Consider the following 19,645-nt stretch of genomic DNA (forward strand, 5'->3'; position numbering starts at 1 on the left):
AAAAAAAAAAAAGTATGATCAGTTCTTATAAGTACAGAAATAAACTCTCGCATTTATGGTCAATTGCTTTTCAACAAATGTGCCAAGATAATTCAATGGGGAAAAGAAAAATCTTTCCAACAAATGGTGCTAGGGCAACTAAAACAATAAAAATCTTAGAAGAAAATATAGAAATACATCTTTAGGAACTTGAGTTAGTTAAAATCTTCTTAGATATGAACCTAAAAGCACAAAGCAGCAAAATAAATAAAGTGAATTTCATCAAAATTAAAAACTTTTGTTCTTCAATGAAAGGCCTCTGGAAAGTAAAGACACCTCTCAAAATAGGAGAAAATATCTGCAAATCACATTTTTTTTTTTTTTTTGAGACAGAGTCTTACCCTGTTGCCCAGGCTGGAGTGCAGTGGTGCAATCTCAGCTCACTGCAGCCTCCACCTCCCCAGTTCAGGTGATTCTCCTCAGCCACCTGAGTAGCTGGAATTACAATCATGCACTACCACACTCGGCTAATTTTTGTATCTTTAGTAGAGATAGGGTTTCCTCATGTTGGCCAGGCTGGTCTCAAATTCCTGGCCTCAGGTGATCCGCCCACCTCAGCCTTCCAAAGTGCTGGGATTACAGGCATGAGCCACTGCACCCGGCCATGCAAATCATATATCTTAAAAGGGATTTATATTTAAAATATCTAAAGAGTCTTAAAACTCAATAATAAAAAAGACAACCTAATTAAAACATAGTAAAGGGAAGGATGAAATAAAATCATCTTTGTCACAGATGACATGATTATGTAGAAAACTGGAAATAAATGACGACAAAAAAAAAACACTTGGAACTAATAAGCAATTATAGCAAGTGATGACAGTTGCAGGATGCAAGGTTAGTATACAAAAGTCAGCCAGTTGCGGTGGCACGAGCCTGTAGTCACAGCTACATGGGAGGCAGAGGCAGGAGGATCACTTGAGCCCAGGAGTTCAAGGCTGCAGTAGGCTCCATGCAGTGGCTCATGCCTGTAATCCCAGCACTTCGGGAGGCTGAGGAGCACAGATCACTTGAGTCCAGGAGTTTGAGACCAACCTGGGCAACACAGTGAAATCCCGTCTCTACAAAATATATGAAAACTAGCTGGATGTGGTAGTATGAGCCTATAGTCCCAGCTTCTTGGGAGACTAAAGCAGGAGGATCACCTGAGCCTGGGAGGCGAAGGTTGCAGTGAACTGAGATTACACCACTGCATTCCAGCCTGGGCAACAGAGTGAGACCCCCATCTCAAAAAAAAAAAAAAAAAAAAAAAGGGTGCAGTGCATGATGATCACACCTATGAATAGCCCCTGCATTCCAGCCTGGGCAACATAGTGACACTGTCTCAAAAAAAAAAAAAAAAAAAAAAAGCCAATGGCTTTCCTATATATCAGCAATGAACAAGTGGAATTTGAAATTAAAAGCAAGCGCAGGCTGGGCGCCATGGCTGACACCTGTAATCCCAGCACTTTGGGAGGCTGAGGTGAGCAGATCACAAGGTCAGAAGATCGAGACCATCCTGGCCAACATGGTGAAACCCTGTCTCTACTAGAACACAAAAAATTAGCTGGGCATGGTGGCATGCACCTGTAGTCCCAGCTACTTGGGAGGCTGAGGCAGGAGAACTGCTTGAACTCAGGAGGTGGAGGTTGCAGTGAATCAAGATCACACCACTGCACTCCAGCCTGGCAACAGAGCAAGACTCCGTCTCAGAAAAAAAAAAGAAGGAAAGAAAACACAATTTCATTTACATTAGGCACCCTCCAAAATGATGTTTTTCTCTCATATGGAGTTTCAGTCTTATTGCCCAAGCTGGAGTGCATTGGCACGATCTCAGCTCACTGCAACCTCTGTCTCCTGAGCTCAAGTGATTCTCCTGCCTCAGCCTGCCAAGTAGCTGGGATTACAGGCATGCACCACCACACCCAGCTAATTTTGTATTTTTAGTAGAGACAAGGTTTCATCGCCCTGGCCTCCCAAAGTGCTGGGATTACAGGTGTGAGCCACCAAGCCCGGCCTGAAATGTTTTTTTACAAGAGCACAAATCCACTTTTATTCATTGACTTTTCATTAGTTTAAATCCTTGAGGGGTACAGCATGAGGGTACAGCATCACTTGGATTCTGTGTCCAATAGCCTTAGCAGGAAGATTGCTTCAGAATTTGGCATGAACCATGCCACTGTTTCTGTGGGCCCGAGTTACCTTTCCCCAGATTACTCTTGTTTGGTTTGGTTTGCCGCCAGGAGTCACTTTGTTGTTCTTTGCTTTGTATACATAAGCACATCTCTTGCCCAAATAGAATTCTATTTCATCTCGGGCATAAACACCTTCAATTTTAAGAAAAGCTGTATGCTCTCTTTGGTTCCGGAGACTCTGCTTATAGCCAGCAAAAATGGCCTTGGACCACAGCCTTCCAGACATATTTTCTTTTAGAAGATTTGTTCCCAGCAGGATCCAAGATGGCGGGAAAAAACAAAATGAAATATTTTGATATAAATCTTTTTTTTTTTTATTTTGAGACAGAGTCTTGCTCTGCTGCCCAGGCTGGAGTTCAGTGGTACAATCTTGGCTCACTACAATCTCCGCCTCCTGGGATCAAGTGATTCTTCTGCCTCAGTCACCTGAGTAGCTGGGATGACAAGCACCTGCCACCACACCTGGCTAATTTTTTTTTTTTTTTTTTTTTTTTTGTATTTTTAGTAGAGACAGGGTTTCACCATGTTTGTCAGGCTGGTCTCCAACACCTAACCTCAAGCAATCCACCTGCCTTGGCCTACCAAAGTGCTGGGATTACAGGCATACACCATCGCACCTGGCCTATATTTTGATGTAAATCTAACAAAATACGTTTAAGATCTAGGAGGAAAATTAAAAACTCTGATTTTAAAAAATCAAAGAAGAACCAAATAAATGGAGATATTCAATGATTGTAGGTAGGGAAACTCAATAAGACATCAGTTCTTCACAGCTTGATCTATAGATTTCAATATAATCCCAATCAAAATTCCAGCAAATGATTGTGTGGATATCAACAAACTAATTCTATAGTCAACACAATACTGAAGGAGAAGGCAAAGTTAGAAGACTGACAAAGTCAGAGGACTGATATTACCTGACTTCAAGACTTACTATAAAGCTACGGTAATTGAGACAGTGTAGTATTGCTGAGAGAACAGACAAATAGATCAATGGAAAAGAATAGAGACCAGAAAGAGCCGTGGCAGAAAAGTAGAGTGGGAGGGTGGTAGGATGGGGAAGGGAAGAGAGTGGAGAGGAGAGAAGGGTGGGTAGGGGAGGTGGAGGACAGATAGAAGATTCAAAATGGATGGAGAGACAATGCCTGGAATACAAACCAGGATGTGTTCTAGAGCACCTGTGGATAGGCTTGGAGAGCAGGCAGGACTCTTTTTCCTTTGAGACTGGGGAGAAAAATGGAGACTGCTGGTAAGACAGAGGTAATTTGTTCAGAGGCAGGGCAAGAAGTTGAGGGAATCCCTGACTGATGTAACAAGTTATTCATCCAGCAAATGTTTATTGGGCAACATTTATGTGTCAAGCCCTAAGCCTAGTGCTAGAGATTTAGAGATGAATAAGACAAGGCACTTGCTCTCTCAGAACTTAGAGTCTGGCCAGGCATAGTGGTTCGCGCTTGTAATCCCAGCACTTTGGGAGGCCAAGGCAGGCAGATCAGTTGAGGTCAGGAGTTAGAGACCAGCCTGGCCAACATGGTGAAACCCTGTCTCTACTAAAAGTACAAAAAATTAGCCAGGCATGTTGGCGTGTGCATGTAATTCCAGCTACTCAGGAGGCTGAGGCAGGAGAATCGCTCAAACCTGGGAGGCGGAGGTTGCAGTGAGTAGAGATTGTACCACTGCATTCCAGCCTGGGCAACAGAGCAAAACTCTGCCAAAAATAAAAAAAACTTAGAGTCTAATGGTCTTTCTTTCTTTCTCCTTTCTTTCTTTCTTTCTTTCTTTCTTTCTTTCTTTCTTTCTTTTTCTTTCTTTCTTTCCTTCTTTTTCTTTTTTTTTAGAGAAGGTCTCACTGTGTCACCCAGGCTGAAGTGCAGTGGCGTGATCTGGGCTAACTGTAGTGATTCTACTCTCAGGATACAAGACATCCTGGGGCTCAAGCAATTCTCCGACCTTGGCTTCCAGAATAGCTGGGACTACAAGCGCCACTGCACCTGGCAATTTTTTTTTTTTTTTTGAGACGCAGTCTCGCTCTGTCGTCCAGGCTGGAGTACAGTGGCGCGATCTCGGCTTACTGCAAGCTCCGCCTCCCGGGTTCACCCCATTCTCCTGCCTCAGCCTCCTGAGTAGCTGGGACTACAGGCGCCTGCCACCTCGCCCGGCTAGTTTTTTTTGTATTTTTTAGTAGAGACGGGGTTTCACCGTGTTAGCCAGGATGGTCTCGATCTCCTGACCTCGTGATCCGCCCGTCTCAGCCTCCCAAAGTGCTGGGATTACAGGCTTGAGCCACCACGCCCGGCCAACCTGGCTATTTTTTATAGAGACAGGGTCTCACTAAGTTGGTCAGGCTGCTCTCGAGCAATCTTCCTGGGCTCAAGCGATCTTCCTGCTGTGGCCTCCCAAAGTGCTGAGACTACAGGCATGAGCCACTGCACCCAGCCCTCTACTTTCTTTATGAAGAAGAAGATAAAGTTTTGCTGGAAGGAAGTATGTGGGAGAGGTAGGGGAATTGAGTAGAGTGGTGAATATTTAGAATACTTTTTCAGGAAATGGGAAATCAAAAATGAATAGGAAAATGTAAGAATTGCTGCTTGCCATGAAGTATCGAGATAAGAACAGATATGTTTATGGTAGTATGAATCCAAAAAGTTATGTTATTTTTTTCCTACTAAATTTCAGTAGCTCAGATGAAGTAGTAGAGGAGATTGAGGGATAGATTCATCTGGAATTGGAGGCTTATGAGGTAGTTGCAATAGAAGGACAAGGAAGAGAGAGTTGACAGTGCTGGCAAGAGAAGAATTGAACTGATAAACTACTGGATAGGGAATTAGTCTCTTCAGTTGGCAAGAAGCAGAGACGCCCTTAGTTCAGGTTATCACAAAGGCTGAGGTAGAAGATAATGACACTGAAATGTAAGGGAGGAAGCCCAGGAAACTTGCGCCACAGGCAGGCATTGGGGAGAAATGAAAAAATGCCTAGAATAGGATGCAATAGAAGTTCTATTCTATTGAATATAAGTTCACCCCAATGTCAGCTCTAATCATCTGGTTTGCTTCTACCCTCTCAGAAGTAAATGCTCATTTGCTCCTTTTTCCAGGAATTCTCCCATATTCATAACTCAGCTTCTTACTGTTTAGTTTCTCTCTCTCCTCTTTTGCACATACTTACTACTTTTCCCTGTTTGTATTAATTTTTCTGTGTCGTGCATCCAAATTCCCCCAAAAGAGGACTTGATTGAATCAGTTAGATTCATCCAATTATGGACCACATTAAAGACTTCTGGTCTCCCCTTGTGTTTAGCCTATAAATGTTTATCTTCTGCTATTTTATAGATTTCTGATCTAGTCAGCCACAACCAGGGTAACACAATGATGGTGCCAGAAAAACGTCCCAACCCAGACTCCAAAAGAGGGGTTCTTGGATCTCATGCAGAAAGGAATTCAAGGTGAGTCACAGAGTGCAGCAAGAAGAGATAGTTTATAGAAAGCTACTCAGTTACAGAGTAGGGCATCGTTAGAAAGCAAGCGAAGGAATGAGCACTGTCTTTGTTTTGTTTTGTTTTTGAGACAGAGTTTCACTCTTGTTGCCCAGGCTGGAGTGCAACGGGGTGATCTCAGCTCACCGCAACCTCCGCCTCCCGGGTTCAAGCGATTCTCCTGCTTCAGCCTCCTGAGTAGCTGGGATTACAGGCATGCGCCACCATGCCTGTAGAAATATACCATGCCTGTATTTTCACCTGCTAATAGAAAATAGCTCAGCTAATTTTCTATTTTTAGTAGAGACAGGGTTTCTCCATGTTGGTCAGGCTGGTCTCAAACTCCCGACCTCAGGTGATCTGCCTACCTCAGCCTCCCAAAGTGCTGGGATTACAGGTATGAGCTACTGTGCCCAGCCTCTTTGTTTTAAACTCTTCTTATATAAAGGTCTTATCTATGTAAAAGCTAAGCTATGCCTACATGCGGGTAGGCTGACAGCATGACAACATTTATTACTTTGTTGATTTAAAGAAAGTTATCCTTGGCATTTTAGTGCGTAAGTACATCAAAGCATAACTATAATCATCTTAAAAGCATATATTGTTATGCGATATCGGGACATCTGGACATTCTGTGGCTGCAGGAGTTTGTCCTTGCAGGCATTATTAAGCTGCTTTCTTAGCTGTAAACATCTTGTGACCATGGGTCATAAACTGGTGAGGAATGTGCCTTGCTAGCTTTTAGATGGAGTTTATTTTAAAATGGTGTCAACCTTGCTCTCTGATATTCCTGTTTCCCTAACAATTATATAACTTACAGCATGGCCACCCCAGCCTACTTTTCTCAGAAAGGAATTGTGAGTAGAGTTTCATGGACCATGGAGGACTGCATCATAGAAAAGGAAAGAAAAGCAGGAGGGGGATTGATGGCCAGGTGTGGTGGTGTGTGCCTGTAGTCTTAGCTACCCCAGAGGCAGAGGTGGGAGAGTCACTTACACCTGGGAGGTGGAGGCTGCAGTGAACCCTGATCACGCCACTGCACTTCAGTCTGGGTGATGGAGCAAGACTCTGTCTTTAAAAATGTGACATATATAGCTCCATAATCTTAAAGAACCGGAGTATTAGGAGTGGGGAAATGAAAGAGCTAGAAGGAACGATAAGGAATTTCAGATTGTTAGAAGGGTGAAAATAATGGGATGGTATAAGCCAAAAAAATGTTGAGGACAGAATCTTAGGTGGCTCATCCACATGAATAAAGTTACACAACCTAGAAGATGACAGATGCTAGGTTGAAAAAAAAGCCAGATTATCAAAGTTTGCAACAAATGTGGAGGCATGTCTTGGAAGTCAGTACAAAACAATGATCAGGAGAGATAAAAGATAAGATGAGGAAAGGGTGGACTGCAAAGTGTAGTGGTTGAAAATGCATCTGAGGAATGATGACATAATCTCTCATCCCCAGGATGCAGGGGACATGAGGGAATGCATAGGGAAACATGTATGTTATGTAAGACAAAATTAATGCCTAGTGTATATTAGAAGGTGCAGTAATCTATAAAGTAAGTATATAAGACACAGAAAGTACCATTCTATTGTTTTGTTTCACAGCTTTTGTCTGAAATTAGTGTATGTGATATAAGAAACATTAAATTGACCAGGCGCGGTGGCTCACACCTGTAATCCCAGCTCTTTGGGAAGCAGAGGTAAGTGGATCACCTGAGGTTGAGAGTTCCACACCAGCCTGACCAACATGGAGAAACCCTGTCTCTACTAAAAATACAAAAAAATTAGCCTGGGGTGGTGACGCATGCCTGCAATCCCAGCTATTCAGGAGGCTGAGGCAGGAGAATCGCTTGAACCCGGGAGGCAGAGGTTGTGGTGAGCTGAGATCACACCATTGCACTCCAGCCTGGGCAACAAGAGCGAAACTCCATCACAAAAAAAAAAAAAAAAAAAAAAAAAATTAAATTTTAAAATTAATGTTTATTTTGCTAATAGTGTTAGAGATGAGGTAATTAAGCATCCTCATTTTACAGAAAGTTTCAAAAGGTTTAGTGATTTCCTTAAGGCTGCCCAGGCTGGAGCGCAATGGCGCGATCTCAGCTCACCCCAATCTCCGCCTCCTGGGTTCAAGTGATTTTCCTGCTTCATCCTCCTGAGTAGCTGGGATTACTGGAATTTAGAAGTTTTTTTTGTTTTGTTTGTTTGTTTGTTTTAGACGGAGTCTCGCTCTGTCGCCCAGGCTGGAGTACAATGGCTCGATCTCCACTCACTGCAAGCTCCACCTCCCGGGTTCATGCCATTCTCCTGCCTCAGCCTCCCGAGTAGCTGGGACTACAGGCACCCGCCACCGCGCCCGGCTAATTTTTGTATTTTTAGTAGAGACGGGGTTTCACCGTGTTAGCCAGGATGGTCTCGATCTCCTGACCTCGTGATCCGCCCGTCTCAGCCTCCCAAAGTGCTGGGATTACAGGCGTGAGCCACCGCGCCCAGCCTAGAAGTATTTTTTAAGCACCTTGGGATTACAGGCATGAGCCACCACGCCCGGCCTAGAACTTAGAAGGATTTTATGGGGAGGATGACATTGTTGGCCCAGATCTGTTAAACTGTTAAAGTGTTAAAGTTTGATTTGAATTTTTTTTTTTTTTTTTTTTTTTTTTTTTTTTGAGATGGAATTTCACTCTGTTGCCCAAGCTGGAGTGCAGTGGCGCAATCTCGGCTTACTGCAACCTCCACCTCCCGGGTTCAAGCCCAGATTTTTGTGCCTCAGCCTCCGGAGTAGCTGGGACTATAGGCAGGTGCCACCATGACAGGCTAATTTTTGTATTTTTAGCAGAGATGGGGTTTCGCCATGTCGTCCAGGCTGGTCTCACTTAGCCAGGCTGGTTTGACCATGTTGGCCAGGCTGATCCTGACCTCAGGTGATCCCCATGCCTTGGCCTCCCAAAATGCTGGGATTACAGGCATGAGCCACTGCGCCTGGCCTCTGTTTGTTTGTTTGTTTGTTTGTTTGTTTGTTTGAGACAAGTTCTCACTCCGTTGCCCAGGCTGGAGGTCACTGGCACCATCACAGTGCATTGTAACCTCAACCTCCCTGGCTCAAGTGATCTTCAAGTACCTGGGACTACAGGCATGGGCCACCACACTCAGCTCATTTTTATTTTGTAGTGATGGGGTCTCCCTGTGTTGCCCAGGTTGGTCTAACTCCTGGACTCAAGTGATTCTCCTGCCTTGGCCTCCCAAAGTGCTGGTACAGGCATGAGCTACAGCACCTAGTCCTCTTTCTTTTCTTCTTTTTTTGTTTTTTGTTTTTTTGAGACAGAGTTTTGCTCTTGTCACCCAGGTTGGAGTGCAATGGCACAATCTCGGCTCACTGCAACCTCCGCCTCCCGGGTTCAAGCAATTCTCCTGCCTCAGCCTCCTGAGTAGCTGGGATTACAGGCACCCACCACAAAGCCCGGCTGGTTTTTTTTTTTCCCCTTTTTTTTGAGATGGAGTCTTACTCTATCACCCAAGCTATAGTGCAGTGGCGTGATCTTGGCTCACTGCAACCTCTGCCGCCTGGGTTCAAGCAGTTCTCCTGCTCAGCCTCCTGAATAGCTGGGATTACAGGCGCCTGCCACCGTGCCTGGCTAATTTTTGTATTTTTAGTAGAGACAGGGCTTCACCAACTTGGCCAGGCTGGTCTTGAACTCCTGACCTCATGATCCACCTGCCTCGGCCTCCCAAAGTGCTGGCATTACAGGCATAATTTTTGTTTTGTTTTTGTTTTGTTTTGTTTTGTTTGAGATGGAGTCTCATTCTGTCGCCCAGGCTGGAGTGCAATGGCACTCTCAGCTCACTGCAACCTCCGCCTCCCGGGTTTAAGCGATTCTCCTGCCTCAGCCTCCCGAGTAGCTGGGACTACAGGTGCCTGCCATCATGTCCAGCTAATTTTTTGTTTTTTTTTTTTGTAAAGACGGGGTTTCACCATGTTAGCCAGGATGATCTCTATCTCCTGACCTCGTGATCGGCCCACTTCGGCCTCCTAAAGTGCTGAGATTACAGGCGTGAGCCACCGCGCCCGGCCCAATTTTTGTGTTTTTTTGGTAGAGATGGGGTTTCGCCATATTGTCCAGGCTGGTCTCAAACTCCTGACCTCACGTGTTTGGGAGGCCCGCTTCAGCCTCCCAATATTTTTTTCTTAATAAACTTCCTTGTAAACCAGAGTACGGTTCTCAAGGCCAGCTCCAGCTCCACTCCTAATATTCTAGTTCTGAGTAGTTCCAGCTACTGAAGACTGTGGTGGGGGAATCCCTTGAGGCTATGATTGCATCACTGCACTCCAGCCTGGGTGACAGAGTGAGACCCTATCTCAAATAAATAAATAAATAAATAAATTTCCTTGTAGCAAAGAGACACAGTCGGAATCAGTCTAATGATCTTCAAGCTGTTTATAAAATTAGGAGCTCCATAAGTATTGTGGTTGATGATTATGGCATTTCTCCCATGGAAGGCATATTTTAAAGTAATGGTTGACGAAATACATCTCCCTTTCTCTTTCACTTTCCTCCTCTACACGTGCAACTCTTGGATGACAACTAAGCCAATCACTATATCTCGTATTCCTTTAACTCCTCTCACTCCCAGATTGGTTCAGGAACAGGAATGTAATCATATGACCCAACTAAGGATATTCAATGCTAATAAGATTAAGTTTTTGGAACTTTTTTCCAGCTATCAGGAAAATTGAGTCTCTTTTCTACTGGATGGAAGTACATAACTTCAGGACCTATTAGCAGCCAGCTTGGCACCATGAAAGGAAAGCCAGACCAGAAACAGAGTCATCACCAAGAAAGAAGATGTCATTTGAACCCTGGATCAAGTTTCTTCCAAGAAGAAGCAAGAAACTGTTTGACTGGCATATGAGCAATAATAAACTCTTTGTTGTTGTTGTTGTTGTTGTTGTTGCTGCTGTTAAATCAGTTCTGGTTGGCTTTTCTATCATTTGTAACATATAGTCCTAATACAGATAAGTTCTGGTATACAAAAACATAGTAACCATGTTTCTTTTTTTTTTTTTTAAGATGGAGTCTCACTCTGTCACCCAGGCTGGAGTGCAGTAGTGCAATTTCAGCTCACTGCAAACTCCGCCTCCCAGGTTCAAGAGATTCTCCTGCCTCAGCCTCCTGAGCAGCTGGGATTATAGGCACGCACCACCATGCCAGCTAATTTTTGTATTTTTAGTAGAGATAGGGTTCCACCATGTTGGCCAGGCTGGTTTCAAACTCCTGACCTCAAGTGATCCGCCCACCTCAACCTCCCAAAGTGCTGGGATTACAGGTGTGAGCCACCACACCTGGCTGTAACCATGTTTCTTAATACAAGTCTGCATTGCAACTAGCTATATACAAAGATACAGTTTTAAACTGTGATTTTTGGAATTCTTGAGACTCTTAACATGCCATCACTCCACTTCACACTTTATTTGAAAACCATCAAAAAGAAAACTAAAAGGCCATGTCTTAAATACAGGTTTAAAAAATCTATTCAAGGCCGGGCGCGGTGGCTCAAGCCTGTAATCCCAGCACTTTGGGAGGCCGAGGCGGGCGGATCACGAGGTCAGGAGATCGAGACCATCCTGGCTGACACGGTAAAACCCCGTCTCTACTAAAAAATACAAAAAACTAGCCGGGCGAGGTGGCGGGCGCCTGTAGTCCCAGCTACTGGGGAGGCTGAGGCAGGAGAATGGCGTGAACCCGGAAGGCGGAGCTTGCAGTGAGCTGAGATCCGGCCACTGCACTCCAGCCTGGGCGACAGAGCGAGACTCCGTCTCAAAAAAAAAAAAAAAAAAAAAAAAAAAAAATCTATTCAAAAACAATTTCCTCTTAATAAAATGGAAATCACTATATCCCAAAGTCAATTCAATTGTTGCAACAGATAAAGGATTTCTTTCCCTTTTCTTTTCTTATTTTTTTGAGATGGAGTCCTGCTCTGTCACCCAGGCTGGAGTGCAGTGGCGTAATCTTGGCTCACTGCAAGCTCTGCCTCCCGGGTTCACGCCGTTCTCCTGCCTCAGCCTCCTGAGTAGCTGGGACCACAGGCGCCCACCACCGCGTCCGGCTAAGTTTTTGTATTTTTAGTAGAGACGGGGTTTCACCGTGTTAACCAGGATGGTCTCAATCTCCTGACCTCATGATCCACCCGCCTCAGCCTCCCAAAGTGCTGGGATTACAGGCGTGAGCCACCGCGTCCGGCCTCCATTTTCTATACTTTGCTTTCACCCAAACTTAGATTCAAATTTAAACACAGATGTTTTAAGTGGTACATTAAAATACTCTTCATATTTGCTAAGATAGATAAAATGAATCTCTGACTTCCCATATAGTACTATGCTTGTTTTATGCAAAAACTGGAAATGAAGAAGTAAAAAGTGGTTTTAAAAAATGTGATATAGGTAGGTCTTAAATAAACATTGTTAAGCTGAGTAGTATAATATAGTAAGTATCATAAAAGGGATATAAGCAAAATGTTTTTGGAAGCCCAGAGAAGGGTAAAGTAATGCTGGCACAGTCAGAGAGGAAGTGACATTTGAGCTATGCTAAAAGATTGAGAAGGAATTTGCCAGGCAGAGAAGAAAATAGTCATACTATACAGGAGGAAGAGTTACGGCATTTTCAAAGTCTGTTACGTAGTAAACTTTTCTCTGTCTGTCTTAGAAGCTAACAACTGAAAAATTACCTATTATTATTTGGGTCTGGCGTTGATGACTGTGAAGGCAATGTAGAAAATAAAGATTGGAAGCTGCTATGCCTTTTATGACCCAGTCTCTGAACTCAAACACCGTCACTTCTGCTGTATTCTTTGTATTACAAGCAAGTCACTTTGTATTACAAGCAAGCCCACACTCAAGAGGAGTGGGATTAAACTCAGTCACTTAAAGGGAGGAGTATCAAAAATGTCTGTGGACATATTTTAAAACCACAACAAATATCTAGCATACTGTTGCTCCTTGAGGGTAATCTTGGACACTCTTTTCTTCTCTATTAATCTTTTTTTGTTTCTTTTTTTTTTTTTTTTTTTTGAGACAGACTCACTCTGTTACGCAGGCTGGAGTGCAGTGGTGCAATCTTGGCTTACCTCAACCTCCACTTCCCTGTTCAAGCCATTCTCCTGCATCAGCCTCCCAAGTAAGTGGGATTACAGACATGCACCACCAAGCCCAGCTGATTTTTTTGTATTTTTAGTAGAGACGAGGTTTCACCGGGTTGGCCAGGCTGGTCTCAAACTCCTGATCTCAAATGATTCACCCTCCTCAACCTCCTAAAAAGGTGGGATTATAGGCGTAAGTCACTGTGCTCAGCCTGTTTTATTGTGCTTTGGTTTGTTTTTTGAGACAAGGTCTCAATCCATCAGTGGTGTGAGCCACCGTGCCCACCTATTTATTTATTTATTTGTTTTGAGACGCAGTCTCGCTCTGTCACCCAGGCTGGAGTGCAGTGGCATGATCTTGGCTCACTGTAACCTCTGCCTTCTGGGTTCAAGCGATTCTCCTGCCTCAGCCTCCCAAGTAGCTGGGATTACAGGCAAATGCGCCACCACGCCCGGCTAATTTCTGTACTTTTAGTAGAGACGAGGTTTCACTATGTTGGCCAGACTGGTCTCAAACTCCTGACCTCAAGTGATCTGCCCATCTCAGCATCCCAAAGTGTTGGGATTACAGGCACGAGCCACTGTGCCCAGCCTTCTCTATTAATCTTTATTTTCCTCCAAGCCTGGTCTTCCATTAGCTTTCCTCTTCTTAGTAAATGACACTACCTCCACTTAGTTACTAAAAGCCACAGTCATCCTTGATGCTTTTCTTTTCCTCAACCTCCATTCCCTAATAAATCCATCAGCAAAGATAAAGTATATACCATGTTCCTTGATATCTGTGGGGGACTAATTCCAGGTACCCCTTGGATACCAAAATCCATGGATGCGCAAGTCCTCCATACAAAATGGCACAGTATTTGCATATAGCCTACACATATCCTCCCATATACTTTAAATTATCTTTAGATTACATATAATACAATGTAAATGCTATGTAAATAATTGCTATTTACAAGCATTGTTTACAGAGTAATGACAAGAAAAAAAAGTCTGTACATGTTCAGTACAGATGCATTTATCCATTAAAAAAATTTCCATTCACAGTTAGTTGAATCCACGGATGCAGAACCCACAGATATGGAGGGTCAACTGTATATGTCATTTGTTTATTCCATCTTCCAGCCATTAATCCATGCCACCATGAACTCTTGCTTACTTCAGTGGCCTCATAACTTGTCCTCTTCTACCTTTGCCTTCCTACTGTCCATCTCTACACCCCAGCCACCTTTTTTTTTTTTTTTTCAGAGACAGGGTCCTCCTCTTTTGTCCAGGCTGAAATACAATGGCAAAATCATAGCTCACTGCAGCCCCAAACTCCTAAGCTTAAGTGATCCTCCCACCTTAGCCTCCAGAGTAGCTAGGATTACAGGGGCACACCACTATGCCTGATTAATTTTTTTAATTATTTTTTTTTTTTTTGAGACGGAGTCTCGCACTGTCACCCAGGCTGGAGTGCAGTGGCGCGATCTCAGCTCACTGCAAGCTCTGCCACCTCCCAGGTTCACGCCATTCTCCTGCCTCAGCCTCCCTAGAAGCTGGGACTACAGGCGCCCGCCACCACACCCAGCTAATTTTTTTGTATTTTTAGTAGAGACGGGGTGTCACCGTGTTAGCCAGGATGGTCTCGATCTCCTGACCTCGTGATCCACCCGCCTCGGCCTCCCAAAGTGCTGGGATTACAGGCGTGAACCACCGTGCCCGGCCTAACTTTAAAATTTTTAATTCTTATTTAATTTAAATTTAAATTTAATTTAATTTAACTTATTTATTTATTTTTGAGACAGGATCTGGCCATGTCACCCAGGCTAGAGTACAGGGGCGTTATCTCGGCTCACTGCAACCTCCGCCTCCTGGATTCAAGCAGTCCTCCCACCTCAGCCTCCTGAGTAACTGAGACTACAGGCGCATACCACCACACCTGGCTAATTTTTGTATTTTTTTCATAAAGAAGGAGTTTCACCATATTGGTCAGACTGGTCTCTAACTCCTAAACTCAAAAAATCTGCCCACCTCAGACTCCCAAAGTGCTGAAATTACAGGCATGAGCCACCACTCCTGGCCTAATTTTTAAATTTTTTGTACAGATGAGATCTCACTATGTTGCTGACCATAGGTGTGAGCACCAGTTTAGACTGGCCAGCCAGCGTTTTTTGTTGTTGTTGTTGTTGTTGTTGTTGTTGTTTGTTTGTTTTAAGACAGCCTCTCACTCGTTGCCCGGACTGAAGTGCAATGGTAAAATCATAGCTCATTGCAGCCTCAAATTCCTAAGCTAAAATCTTCCTACCTTAGCCTCCGAAGTAGCTGAGACTACAGGTACATGTTACCACACCTGGCTAATTTTTTTTTTGTAGAGACAGGGTTTCTTCATGTTACCCAGGCTGGCCTTGAATTCCTGTGTTCAAGTGATTTGTTTACCTCGGCCTCCCAAAGTCCTGGGATTATAAGCATGAGCCACTGCATCTGGCCCAGCCGGCCACCTTTTATTAAGCATGTACTTTGTGCTTTGCAGAACAATAAGTAATTTGCATGTATCATCTAATTTAATCCTCACACCCATCTGAGAAATAGTTATTACTATTTAACACCCTTGCTTAAAAACCTGTTTTCACTATTATAAAGATAATGCATCTTCACAAATATATTTTTTCCTTCTCCTGTTAAAATTATTTTTCTTAGGATAAATTTTCCAAAGCAGAATTACTAGGTTAAAGAATATAAAGATTTTAAAGCCACCAATAACCCTTTTTCTATTCTTACTTGGAGGACTTATCAGTTCTCTTTCTTTATGTTTAATTTTTCACAGTGGTGGGAGGTGGTCCTCCATTTTCTGATGTCCTGTCCATGAGTAGATACATGTTCCTGGAAAAAAGTCTAGAATAGTAGTTCTCAAGTTCAACTGCACATTACAATTACCTAGGGAGCTGTTAAAAATACCAATGCCAAGGACCCTAGATGTTCTGATTTAATTAGTCTAGAGGAGCATGAGCATGGACTTTTCTTTTCTTTTTTTTTTTTTTTTTTGAGGCAGAGTCTCACTCTGTCGCCCAGACTGGAGTGCAATGGCACCATGTCGGTTCACTGCAACCTCTGTCTTAAAAATGTCCATGCTTGGCCAGGTGCGGTGGCTCACACTTGTAATCTCAGCACTTCAGGAGGCCAAGGCAGGCAGATCACTTGAGGTTAGGAGTTTGAGACCAGCTTGGCCAACATGGTGAAACCCCGTTTCTACTAAAAATACAAAAATTAGCTGGGCATGGTGGCGGCTGCCTATAATCCCAGCTACTTGGGAGGCTGAGGCAGGAGAATTGCTTGAACCCACGAGGTGGAGGTTGCAGTGAGCTGAGATTGCAGTGAGCTGAGATTGCGCCATTGCACTTTAGCCTGGGTGACAAGAACAAAACTCTGTCTTTAAAAAAAAAAAAAAAAAAAAAAAAGAATATCCTTGATGAAACAGAAAAAAATATATTGGTTTTATTAAATCCCTCAGAACATGTTTTTAATTATTTGGTATGACAAGATAAGTGTGTATGAAGCACTTCTGGTGCATATCAAAGAATGATTGGTGGTCATCTTGAGAAAAACCAGTTCTCTAGTTCATTGAGTTGTGAGCTAATCTTTTTCACTGACCACTATTTTTACTTGAAAAACTGACTAACAGACAAACTATGGCTATCAAAACTTGGGTATTGGGCCGGGCGCGGTGGCTCAAGCCTGTAATCCCAGCACTTTGGGAGGCCGAGACGGGCGGATCACGAGGTCAGGAGATCGAGACCATCCTGGCTAACACGGTGAAACCTCGTCTCTACTAAAAAAAATACAAAAAATTAGCCGGGCGAGGTGGCGGGCGCCTGTAGTCCCAGCTACTTGGGAGGCTGAGGCAGGAGAATGGCGTAAACCCAGGAGGCGGAGCTTGAAGTGAGCTGAGATCCGGCCACTACGCTCCAGCCTGGGGGACAGAGCAAGACTCCGTCTCAAAAAAAAAAAAAAAAAAAAAAAAAAAAAAAAAAACTTGGGTATTTGTCTGAAATTTCCCCAAAATGAAGAACGTGAGCTTGTACGTCAATAAAAATAACTGATAAACTGATATTGCTTCTTGCCAATGACAAAATTTGAGTTTTCAAACAAAAATTAGAATTTTGAAAACTTATATCTACTACCATGATCTTGACAGTGTCCCAATACTTAAAGATTTTCCTGATGATAATAAATGTGTTTTTTTTTTTTTTTGCAGGGGGGGTATCATATAATAAAATGTGTCAACATTTGGAAGATATGCATATCTCAGGAACCAATATTTTTCAAATGACTAGTGCATATATTACATCATGCATGGGTAAAAGATCCATTCAAAGAGAAAGACAGACCAGTGGATTTTATTTTATATTTTATTTATTTATTTATTTATTTATTTATTTATTTATTTATTTATCTTGAGATGGACTTTTGTTCTTGTTGCCCAGGCTGGAGTGCAATGGTGAGGTCTCAGTTCACTGCAACCTCCGTCTCCCGGGTTCAAGCGATTCTCCTGCCTCAGCCTCCCGAGTAGCTGGGATTACAGGTGCTCACCACCATGCCCGGCTAAGTTTTGTATTTTTTTTAGTAGAGATGGGGTTTTTACCACATTCCCCAGGCTGGTCTTGAACTCCTGACCTCAGGTGATCTGCCCGCCTTGGCCTCCCAAAGTGCTAGGATTATAGGTGTGAGCCACCACACCCAGTCCCAATCGATTTAAAAAAAACAGAGGACAAAAAGTTCCTTTAATAAGGCTTCAGATTGTACATTGCAACTAACTTTTTTTTTTTTTTTCTTTAAAGACATCAGGTCTCATTATGTTGCCCAGGCTGGACTCAAACTCCTGGACTGAATTAATCCTCCCACCTTAGCCTCCTGAGTAGCTGGTACTATAAGCCCACACCACTGTGCCTGGCTGCAACCAACCTTTAAGAAATTACAATTTGTTGGCCGGGTGTGGTGGCTCACGCCTGTAATCCCAGAACTTCAGGAGGCTGAGGCAGGTGGATCATGAGGTCAGGAGTTCAAGACCAGCCTGGCCAACATGGTGAAACCCCGTTTCTACTAAAAATACAAAAAAAGTAGCTGGGCATGGTGGGGCACACCAGTAATCCCAGCTACATGGGCGGCTAAGAGACGAGAATCACTTGAACCCGGGAGGTGGAGGGTGTAGTAAGCCAAGATTGCGCCACTGCACTCCAGCCTGGGACAGGGCGAAACTCTGTCTCAAAAACAAAAAGAAATTACCGCTTGTTGCATTTCCATGTAGTATCAAAGAAAAACCACAATGATCAGAAAAAAACTATCTAAAAACTTCTTCCAGCTACATAGCTGTGTGAAGCCAGATTTTCTTCACATCCTTCAACTAAAACAACATATTGCAACAGACTGAATGCAGATGCATATATGAGAATCTACTAGCTAAAGCTGACATTAAAGAAATTTGTAAAAATGTAAAACACTGACACCCTTCTCATTATATTTTTTGTTTTGGAAAGTATAGCTGTTTTTCATAAAAATATTTGTGTTAAAGTACAATGTTTGCTGTTATTTAGTTTTAAATTCTAATACAGTAATTGATAATACACATATCCCACATAAACAAAAGCTCATTAATTTTTAAGACTTCTTGTTTGAGAACTACTACTCAAAATTTTTTGTTTGTTTGTTTGTTTTGAGAGAGGGTCTCTGTCGCTCAGGCTGGAGTGCAATGGCACAATCATAGCTCCTGACTATAACCTCAACCTCCTGGCAACCCTCCAATCTCAGCCTCCTGAGTAGCTGGGACTACAGGTGCACGCCACCACACCTAGCTTTTTTTTTTTTAAATTATTTTTATTAGAGATAAGGTCTCACTATGTTGTCCAGGCTGGTCTCAAACTCCTGAGTTCAAGTGATCTTTCTGCCTAGGCCTCCTAAAGTGCTGGGATTACAGGTATGAGCCACTGTGTCCCGCCTAGAAGTTTTGCTAAATTTTAGAGGTCTAAAATCTGAAATAGTTAAGAACCACAGACCTTTGAAAAGGAATAGATGAACTGATTGCATATTCTCCGTGAAGATTATTTCTTTCAGTTAAAAGCTTTTGAAAAGTATGAAATGGCAATGAGTTCTAGATTCTATTCCTGGTAAGAACTTGCCAACAGCTCTGACATGCCAATTAACTGCTGACCCTTAATATTAATGGGTTTTAAACAACTCTTAGACGTTCAAATCGCAACTCCTTAATATGATATACAAAGCATCCTGTATAAACTGTGCTTTCCAAGAATTAACTGATTTAATTTGTGACAACTCTATGTAGCAGGTACTGTTATCACGTATGATTTGTACATTCTGTTGAACGAATGAATGAATACAATGAGTAAATAAAAATAAGAATTTTTTTTTTTGAGTCTTGCACTGTTGCCCAAGCTGGAGTGCAGTGGTGTGATCTCTGCTCATTGCAAGCTCCTCCTCCCGAATTCAAGTGATTCTCCTGCCTCAGCCTCCTGAATAGCTGGGATTACAAGCACGCACCACCAAGCCTAGCTAATTTTTGTATTTTTTAGTAGAGACAGGAGTTTCACCACATTGGTCAGGCTGGTCTCAAACTCCTGACCTCGTGATCTGCCAGCCTCAGCCTCCCAAAGTGCTGGGATTACAGGTGTGAGCCACCGGCCCAGACTAAGTAATTTTTTTTTTTTTTTTTTTTTTTTTTGAGACTGAGTCTCGCTCTGTCGCCCAGGCTGAAGTGCAGGGTCACGATCTCAGCTCACTGCAAGCTCTGCCTCCCAGGTTCATGCCATTCTCCTGCCTCAGTCTCCCAAGTTGCTGG

General features: G+C 43.1%; 1 pseudogene; it reads right to left on the reverse strand.

Moving 5' to 3' along the window:
- Nucleotides 1-2,088: 2,088 nt before the first annotated feature.
- LOC715818 (large ribosomal subunit protein eL33 pseudogene) lies at nucleotides 2,089-2,439 on the reverse strand (annotated as a pseudogene).
- Between the last annotated feature and the right edge of the window lie 17,206 nt (nucleotides 2,440-19,645).

The sequence above is a fragment of the Macaca mulatta genome, chromosome 16, assembly GCF_049350105.2.
Source record: "Macaca mulatta isolate MMU2019108-1 chromosome 16, T2T-MMU8v2.0, whole genome shotgun sequence".
In the NCBI taxonomy this organism is placed as follows: domain Eukaryota; kingdom Metazoa; phylum Chordata; class Mammalia; order Primates; family Cercopithecidae; genus Macaca; species Macaca mulatta.